Below are 10,622 nucleotides of genomic sequence, written 5' to 3'. Positions count from 1 at the left end.
AACTGTTTTGGTTGAGATATGACCTTTTGAAGGTGATCTATGTAGTTGTGCTGAACCATAAAGGCTATTTTGCTAAATGCACGTGGAGCTTTGAGAATGTCATTTCTGTTTCAAGAATTGAGCCAAAGCAATGGAGAAAAACTGGTAATACAGCATGACAACAGAAATAGTTCCACTGGTGGTATTTTTGGATGACACACACAGCTCAAAGCATTTAGGGAATACACTGATGTAAATACAGGATTTTATTTCAGACCATTCTTCACAAAGAATTGTAAGATGTAGGCCTAATGAGATCAAAATCTTCATAATAACCATTTAAATACATTAAAGCTTCAGGAGTGTTACTGATCTATTCAAGCTACTTAGTAGGCCTATTGATGACTTTCCGATGTAACTTATAAAAATAATGAATGAATTGTGTAGGCGGGATACAAATGTTTACTTAACATACGAACAAAGGTAAATGACCATGCGTGATTCACACACTGTTATTTTGTAGCCTAATGATATAATTTTAACATTATCCCTTAGCCGACATATTAGACATTGTGATGACATCCTTCTGTTGATACACTAGGCCTAGAGTGCATGTATTTATTTTTGATACTGAGACTGCAGTCGACCAATCATCAAAAGGACTGTTTGGGAAGGAAAATCCCCGTTTTATTTTGCGTACACCAGAGAACGATCCGCGTCCTTCGGGGTGCGCGTACCCCCACTTTTACCATGGGGAACTTGCCTGCAAAGAGGCATCAGGCGTGACATCATAATCAGAAGTTGACATAGCAACGGACACATCTTGGCATTCCAAAGCATTATGATGTCACGCCTGACGCTTTTTGGCAGCCGATATTAGCTAAGACTGACACAAACAGAAACTCAGTACAGAGATAAGGTCTTAATGCGTACCACTAATATTAGTGTCATTGCACAGTTAAGAACGAGCACTGTCAGAAATATGGGAGTTACATCATGTGTGAGAACTTTTGGTGTGCTTTAGTTGGAAGAGAAGCCTTAAGTAGGCTACCTGTGTGCCTTACCAGTTGCCAAATACTAGTAGGTAAACACTGTCTTGTGTTCACAGGAGTGTTCACAATTTTCCATCTGCAAAATTGAGAAAACTCAACTTGAGAACTTCCTCAAGCAACAGAGGGCCAAAGTTTCAGAAAATGAAGCTTAACCCTAACTTTAAACAAGATGGTCCTTACATGGAAACAAGGGTGAGTTTCTCTTTATTTGTAGAGTATAGACAGCTGACTGGCTTTTATTTCAAAAATGGTGTGAGAGGAATACTCATCTGTGAATGGCACCTCATTTGTAGCGAGTAAATGTCATTTTAAATGGATCACTGCTCACAGCATGAAGCCTTTTCTCTCTTCCCTAGGAGTACGGTGCCTCCCTCAGAAGAGATCCCTCCACTCTGACTGAAGGGGGGCGAGGGGTGTACATGGGCCACCACCCGGCCGAGGGCAGGGGTCCCTGGGCTGAGGAGGGTGGACCTCCCTATAGAGAGAGCAGGACCACCAGACTGGGAAGGGTGGAGCCTGTTGAGCGGAGGGCACCAACGTACAAAGAGGAACTAGAACAGCAGGTGAGCCCCCCTCCCTTCTATGAGTTGGGATACCGGACAAAAATACACAAAATACTGTAAATAGTATTGATTCTGCTCATAGATGAGGGATTGGTATTGAAGGTACAAACTCACCAAAACATGGACTGAACTTATAGACATGGAATTTTCTTGATCAACTTTGAGTTGAGATTCTGTGTTTTACCTTGGTCTATGTTTGAAACAAGTAGAGCAATGATGGTGGGCATGTCATGTTTTGACGTGAATGGTACAGAGAATGGAGGACTGAACGTTTTGGTCGGATCAATTGTAAAAGTTGTAGATTTATATCCATTTTTAACATCATTTGTAAGTTAGTTTGATTCATCCCATTTAGACCGTCTCACCCAGTGAAAGTCAGTCTCATGTTCATAATGATGTCACAATCTATGCTGGGTCTATCCTCAAATCTCTGGTACATGTGGTTCCAGGGGAGTCAGTATTCCTCACCATATTCCTTCAAAATCTTGTATCCCTCCAGATCCAGGAGAAGCAGGAGCGCCTGAAGCTGGAAAAGAAAGAAAGAGGTTGGGCTGAGGCCAAGATGGAGGCTGAAATGAAGAACTACAACCCATGGGGCCGGGGAGGGTGCGGCGCACCCCACAGAGACACCCGAGGGGACCTCATAAGTACGTTGTAGCATGTTTCACTTACCTTCATTGTTGCCTCACCTTTCAGGATCGCATGAGTGGAACTGTCTTAAATTGATGAGAGATACAGGCTCATCCCCATATATATATATATATATATATATATATATATATATATATATATATATATGTAGGTGCTCATCTGATCTGTGAAGCCCTCTGTGACATTGTTTGTAAGAAAGGCTATACAAATAACATGATTTGATATATTCACTTTGTAGAGGGCCACATTTTAAACAGTTTTGAAGTCAGGGGTAAAAATGTTTGCTGATCTGCTGGTTTTAACTTTTGAATCTTGTATTTAAAACACTTCTTATGATTTGCCTGTCTAGCTGACCTGAAGCAGATGCACAGGCAGAATGAGGAAGCTTGGCTGAACCCCGAGACCTCTCAGACAAAAGCCAATATCACCAGGCCCAACCTGAGAGAGGACAGACTGCTGCCTCCTATCAACACAGTCTCAGGTAGACAGTCACTGCACCAGCTGGCACATTGCAGATAACACATACATTAAAGTGCATGGAATACACATGGTTGTAATATATTTCATCTTTGCAGGTTGTGATCATGTCCAGACCAGTGACATTTTCAGCAGGTCGTTTGCTAACCAGCAGACAGGGCCGCACTGGGGGCAACACCTGGCCGAGGGCAGGGGTCCCTGGGCTGAGGAGGGTGGACCTCCCTATAGAGAGAGCAGGACCACCAGACTGGGAAGGGTGGAGCCTGTTGAGTGGAGGGCGCCAACTTATCAGGAGGAACTGGAACAGCAGGTGACCTCCCCCTCCCTTCTATGAGTTGAGATACTGTAAAAGAATACACAAACTACTGTAAATAATATTGATTCTGCTCATGCATAAGTGATTGGTATTGAAGGTACAAACTCAACAAAACATGGACTGAACTTAGATACATGGAATTTTCTCAATCAACTTTGAGTTGAGATTCTGTGTTTTACCTTAGTCTATCTTTGAAACAAGTAGAGCAATGATGGTGGGCATGTCATGTTTTGATATGAATGGTACAGAGATTGGAGGAGTGAACGTTTTGGTCATATCAATGATAAAAGTTGTACATTTATTTTGATTTTTAACATCATTTGTAAGTTAGTTTGATTCATCCCATTTAGACCGTCTCACCCAGTGAAAGTCAGTCTTATGTTCATGATGATGTCACAATCTATGCTGGGTCTATCCTCAAATCTCTTGTACATGTGGTTCCAGGGGAGTCAGTATTCCTCACCATATTCCTTCAAAATCTTGTATCCCTCCAGATCCAAGAGAAGCAGGAGCGCCTGAGGCTGGAAAAGAAAGAAAGAGACTGGGCTGAGGCCAAGATGGAGGCTGAAATGAAGAACTACAACCCATGGGGCCGGGGAGGGTGCGGCGCACCCCACAGAGACACCCGAGGGGACCTCATAAGTACGTTGTAACATGTTTCACTTACCTTCATTGTTGGCTCACCTTTCAGGATCGCATGAGTGGAACTGTCTTAAATTGATGAGAGATACAGGCTCATCCCCATATATATATATATATATATATATATATATATATATATATATGTAGGTGCTCATCTGATCTGTGAAGCCCTCTGTGACATTGTTTGTAAGAAGGGCTATACAAATAACATGATTTGATATAGTCACTTTGTAGAGGGCCACATTTTAAACAGTTTTGAAGTCAGGGGTAAAAATGTTTGCTGGTCTGCTGGTTTTAACTTTTGAATCTTGTATTTAAAACACTTCTTATGATTTGCCTGTCTAGCTGACCTGAAGCAGATGCACAGGCAGAATGAGGAAGCTTGGCTGAACCCCGAGACCTCTCAGACAAAAGCCAATATCACCAGGCCCAACCTGAGAGAGGACAGACTGCTGCCTCCTATCAACACAGTCTCAGGTAGACAGTCACTGCACCAGCTGGCACATTGCAGATAACACATACATTCAAGTGCATGGAATACACATGGTTGTAATATATTTCATCTTTGCAGGTTGTGATCATGTCCAGACCAGTGACATTTTCAGCAGGTCGTTTGCTAACCAGCAGACAGGGCCGCACTGGGGGCAACACCTGGCCGAGGGCAGGGGTCCCTGGGCTGAGGAGGGTGGACCTCCCGATAGAGAGAGCAGGACCACCAGACTGGGAAGGGTGGAGCCTGTTGAGCGGAGGGCGCCAACTTATCAGGAGGAACTGGAACAGCAGGTGACCTCCCCCTCCCTTCTATGAGTTGAGATACTGTAAAAGAATACACAAACTACTGTAAATAATATTGATTCTGCTCATGCATAAGTGATTGGTATTGAAGGTACAAACTCAACAAAACATGGACTGAACTTAGATACATGGAATTTTCTCAATCAACTTTGAGTTGAGATTCTGTGTTTTACCTTAGTCTATCTTTGAAACAAGTAGAGCAATGATGGTGGGCATGTCATGTTTTGATATGAATGGTACAGAGATTGGAGGAGTGAACGTTTTGGTCATATCAATGATAAAAGTTGTACATTTATTTTGATTTTTAACATCATTTGTAAGTTAGTTTGATTCATCCCATTTAGACCGTCTCACCCAGTGAAAGTCAGTCTTATGTTCATGATGATGTCACAATCTATGCTGGGTCTATCCTCAAATCTCTTGTACATGTGGTTCCAGGGGAGTCAGTATTCCTCACCATATTCCTTCAAAATCTTGTATCCCTCCAGATCCAAGAGAAGCAGGAGCGCCTGAGGCTGGAAAAGAAAGAAAGAGACTGGGCTGAGGCCAAGATGGAGGCTGAAATGAAGAACTACAACCCATGGGGCCGGGGAGGGTGCGGCGCACCCCACAGAGACACCCGAGGGGACCTCATAAGTACGTTGTAGCATGTTTCACTTACCTTCATTGTTGGCTCACCTTTCAGGATCGCATGAGTGGAACTGTCTTAAATTGATGAGAGATACAGGCTCATCCCCATATATATATATATATATATATATATATATATATATATATATATGTAGGTGCTCATCTGATCTGTGAAGCCCTCTGTGACATTGTTTGTAAGAAGGGCTATACAAATAACATGATTTGATATAGTCACTTTGTAGAGGGCCACATTTTAAACAGTTTTGAAGTCAGGGGTAAAAATGTTTGCTGGTCTGCTGGTTTTAACTTTTGAATCTTGTATTTAAAACACTTCTTATGATTTGCCTGTCTAGCTGACCTGAAGCAGATGCACAGGCAGAATGAGGAAGCTTGGCTGAACCCCGAGACCTCTCAGACAAAAGCCAATATCACCAGGCCCAACCTGAGAGAGGACAGACTGCTGCCTCCTATCAACACAGTCTCAGGTAGACAGTCACTGCACCAGCTGGCACATTGCAGATAACACATACATTCAAGTGCATGGAATACACATGGTTGTAATATATTTCATCTTTGCAGGTTGTGATCATGTCCAGACCAGTGACATTTTCAGCAGGTCGTTTGCTAACCAGCAGACAGGGCCGCACTGGGGGCAACACCTGGCCGAGGGCAGGGGTCCCTGGGCTGAGGAGGGTGGACCTCCCGATAGAGAGAGCAGGACCACCAGACTGGGAAGGATGGAGCCTGTTGAGCGGAGGGCGCCAACTTATCAGGAGGAACTGGAACAGCAGGTGACCTCCCCCTCCCTTCTATGAGTTGAGATACTGTAAAAGAATACACAAACTACTGTAAATAATATTGATTCTGCTCATGCATAAGTGATTGGTATTGAAGGTACAAACTCAACAAAACATGGACTGAACTTAGATACATGGAATTTTCTCAATCAACTTTGAGTTGAGATTCTGTGTTTTACCTTAGTCTATCTTTGAAACAAGTAGAGCAATGATGGTGGGCATGTCATGTTTTGATATGAATGGTACAGAGATTGGAGGAGTGAACGTTTTGGTCATATCAATGATAAAAGTTGTACATTTATTTTGATTTTTAACATCATTTGTAAGTTAGTTTGATTCATCCCATTTAGACCGTCTCACCCAGTGAAAGTCAGTCTTATGTTCATGATGATGTCACAATCTATGCTGGGTCTATCCTCAAATCTCTTGTACATGTGGTTCCAGGGGAGTCAGTATTCCTCACCATATTCCTTCAAAATCTTGTATCCCTCCAGATCCAAGAGAAGCAGGAGCGCCTGAGGCTGGAAAAGAAAGAAAGAGACTGGGCTGAGGCCAAGATGGAGGCTGAAATGAAGAACTACAACCCATGGGGCCGGGGAGGGTGCGGCGCACCCCACAGAGACACCCGAGGGGACCTCATAAGTACGTTGTAGCATGTTTCACTTACCTTCATTGTTGGCTCACCTTTCAGGATCGCATGAGTGGAACTGTCTTAAATTGATGAGAGATACAGGCTCATCCCCATATATATATATATATATATATATATATGTAGGTGCTCATCTGATCTGTGAAGCCCTCTGTGACATTGTTTGTAAGAAGGGCTATACAAATAACATGATTTGATATATTCACTTTGTAGAGGGCCACATTTTAAACAGTTTTGAAGTCAGGGGTAAAAATGTTTGCTGGTCTGCTGGTTTTAACTTTTGAATCTTGTATTTAAAACACTTCTTATGATTTGCCTGTCTAGCTGACCTGAAGCAGATGCACAGGCAGAATGAGGAAGCTTGGCTGAACCCCGAGACCTCTCAGACAAAAGCCAATATCACCAGGCCCAACCTGAGAGAGGACAGACTGCTGCCTCCTATCAACACAGTCTCAGGTAGACAGTCACTGCACCAGCTGGCACATTGCAGATAACACATACATTAAAGTGCATGGAATACACATGGTTGTAATATATTTCATCTTTGCAGGTTCTGATCATGTCCAGACCAGTGACAGTTCCAGCAGTTTGTTTGCTAACCAGCAGACAGGGGCGCACTGGGGGCAACACCTGGCCGAGGGCAGGGGTCCCTGGGCTGAGGAGGGTGGACCTCCCGATAGAGAGAGCAGGACCACCAGACTGGGAAGGGTGGGGCCCGTTGAGCGGAGGGCGCCAACTTATCAGGAGGAACTGGAACAGCAGGTGACCTCCTCCCCCCCACCTCTATCAGTTGGAATACAGTACCAAAATACCCCAAATGCAATTAGTTCTGCTCATAGATAATGTTTTGGGATTGAAAGAACAAACTCACCATCATGTGGACTGAACTGTAGAACATGGAATGTTCTTCATCAACTTTGAGATGTTGTGGTTGAAATTGAGATGTGGTGACTGAAATTCCAAGGTGGACCTTGTGATGGTGGGCATGTAAGGTTTTGACAGAAAGGGTAGAGAAAGGAGAGTAGGTAGCCTTTTGCTCAGATGAAACAGAGCAGTTGTACATCAAAGTAGATTTGTTTATTTTTGTATACGTTACTTTAATTCACAAAGGGGATCCTTCCCATTTAGAGCCTTTAGCGACTCTGTTTCATTATGAAATAATCATTATGCTTTTATAACCTGATAAAGGTAAATACAAGACCATCTTTATTCACAAAGGATGAATTATTCTAGTTGTGCAAGATGAAAGTCTCATGTTCATGATGATGTCATTGTGTACGCTGACTGAGTCTATCCTCAAACCTCTGGTACATGTAGTTCCAGGGGAGTCAGTATTCCTCACCAAATTCCTCCATAACCTTGAATCCCTGCAGATCCAGGAGAAGCAGGAGCGCCGGAGGCTGGAGAAGGCAGAGAGGGACCGGGCTGAGGCCAAGCTGGAGGCCGAAATCAAGAACTATGACCCATGGGGCCGGGGAGGGTGCGGCGCACCCCTCAGAGACAACCAAGGGGACCTCATTAGTACGTTGTAGCATGTTTCACTTACATTCCATGTTGGCTCACCCTACAGGATTGCATAAGTTGATTGGAGTTCAATTGATGGCAGATATTTCTGTATAAAGTGTCTGACTGTACTCTGCCTGTCTAGCTGACCTGAAGCAGATGCACAGGCAGAATGAGGAAGCTTGGATGAACCCCGAGACCTCTCTGAAAAAAGCCACCAGGCCCATCCTGAGGGAGGACAGACTGCCTCCCATCAACACAGTCTCTGGTAGACAGTCACTGCACCAGCTGGCGCACTGCAGACATCACATCATTTCACGCGAATGTAATACACACGTACACACAATGCATATGACTGTTGTACTTTATCTTTGCAGGTTTTGCCCCTGTCCAGACCTCGATGTATGCCAGAGGAAATGTGTTTCCCAATCAGCCAACGCTTCATCAACTTACTGAACTGGATAAGTATAAGCTTGGTCTAAAAAAACAGGTACAGTGTGGTATGGTTTGGGATGTGTCATGTATAGATTTCAAGACCCTGGCCTCTGGTGGCTGTAGGGTCTTTTAGCTTCAACAAGCCACTGATTTGATGGATGTTGTGTACTGTACACAAACACACGCACACGCGCGCACACACACACACAGGTACATGATGTTGTATAACAAACTGTTTACCTTTCGGGCCCTGCCCAGATTGAGGAGAAGCACCTTAAGGAGGCAGAGGAGAGGGAGAAGCTACGCCTGGAGGAGGCAAAGGAAGAGAGGAGGCTGGCAGAGCAGAGGGCTCAAATGAAGAGGGAGTTTGAAGAGGAGAAGGAGATCCGAAAACTCAAGGAGATGGAGGTCAGCTGGGCACTGATTGGCTAAGAGGGATTTGGCAGAAATGACCGTATATGCCTTTGCAATATACAGTATACAACTTATCTTATGTGGACCACACACTCTTGAATAACAATGCTGAACAATCTTGATCGTAGAATTGGATTTTTATGGTGTGGACAATAAACACTTAAGCGAGTGTAACATGTTCTTGTGACTCAGTTGTTATTAGCTAAATAAAGTTTGGTCTTCTTCTTGCTACAGAAAAGGGGCAAAAACAAGGAGCTGGTCCGTCTTGCAGAGGAGAAGAAGAAAGAGGTGGAGAAGAAGAATGAGGTGGAGGAGAAGGAGATTGCTGCTGGGAGGATGCGCTATGAGAAAGAGAGACAGACGCGCTTTCAAAAGGTGAGAGGACCACAAAACTTTATTAGAAAGTTAAACAAACAGAAATATAAGTATGATCCCCATCTCACTGTCTATCTGAAGGTGCAAAGGGAGATCTCGCCTCCCATCCCCACGCTCCAGAAGAGACACAGGGCCCCCCAGTCCACCTCCAGTCCCCCCAGCATGGACAGCAGACGATCCACCTCCTCCATGTCTGTAAGTTACCGCTTGTATAAACCATAAACGTAGTATGGAGAGCATGGTCTGAAAACAGGTAGAAACACATGTCTCTGTCCCCCACAGACCCCTTTTAGGAGTGTTCTCTTTCAGGAGTGTTCTTGTGACTCAGCTGTTATTAGCTAAATAAAGTTTGGTCTTCTTCTTGCAACAGCAAACGGCCAAAAACAAGGAGCTGGTCCGTCTCGCCAAGGAGAAGAACAACAAAAAGGTGGAGGAAGAGGAGATTGCTGCTGGGAGGACGCGCTATGAGAAAGAGAGACAGGCGCGCATTCAAGAGGTGAGAGGACCACACAACTTGATTAGAAAGATTTGAACAAACAGAAATATCAGTATGATCCCCATCTTACTGTCTATCTGCAGGTGCGAAGGGAGATCTCGCCCCCCATCCCCACCCTCCAGAAGAGACACAGGGCCCCCCAGTCCACCCCCAGTCCCCCCAGCATGGACAGCAAACGCCCCACCACCCCCATGTCTGTAAGTTACCGCTTATATAAAGCATAAACGTAGTATGGAGAGCATGGTCTGAAAACAGGTATAAACTGATGTCTCTCTCCCCCCCACACACCTTTTAGAAGGGTTCTCTTTCAGGGCTCCAATCCCAGACAGCTTCTGTCCCAGCTGTTAGGAAGGAGCTGAGAGCTGCAGGTAACACACACACAAAAACACTAAATGTTCCATACAGCTAGAACCAACACATTGTGGATTAGTTGGTATGTTGGTATGTGATTGTGTGTGTATATATGTCAGGCTGCCTACCAGAGTACGAGAGGGAAGTCCTCTGTAAATTGTCTGCAATCCGTAAAAAGCTGCTCAAAGAGCAGAAACGGGCGGAGGGCCAGATGATGCGCTCAGAGTAAGAGGAGCTGGACTCACTTGACAGGTAACACCCTCCGCTACTGGGGCACTACTGCAAAGTTTAGGGGAGAGTAGAACAGGGTTTGGTCATGAAGTATGAGATGCTAAATTTCTCTCTGTGTCTTAGGATGGAGGCTTCCAGGGAGTTTATCAGACTGCCAGATGACTACATCATATCAAAGAGCGTGGACCCAAAGAAACATGAGGAAATACTGACTCTCTCTCTCTCTCTCTCTCTCTCTCTCTCTCTCTCTCTCTCTCTCTCTCTCT

General features: G+C 44.4%; 1 long non-coding RNA gene across 1 annotated transcript; it reads right to left on the bottom strand.

Annotated features, from left to right (window-relative positions):
• Positions 1-9,655: 9,655 nt before the first annotated feature.
• LOC124474194 lies at positions 9,656-10,342 on the bottom strand. Its single transcript, XR_006956793.1, has 3 exons — positions 10,254-10,342; positions 10,063-10,136; positions 9,656-9,740 (listed from the first exon to the last, which is right to left on the bottom strand). It is a non-coding gene; the product is annotated as an uncharacterized LOC124474194 (long non-coding RNA).
• Positions 10,343-10,622: the final 280 nt, after the last annotated feature.

Source organism: Hypomesus transpacificus, chromosome 11 (assembly GCF_021917145.1).
Source record: "Hypomesus transpacificus isolate Combined female chromosome 11, fHypTra1, whole genome shotgun sequence".
NCBI lineage: Eukaryota > Metazoa > Chordata > Actinopteri > Osmeriformes > Osmeridae > Hypomesus > Hypomesus transpacificus.
Note: the sequence above shows the minus strand (reverse complement) of the source record. Positions and strands in the feature narration are given on the sequence as shown.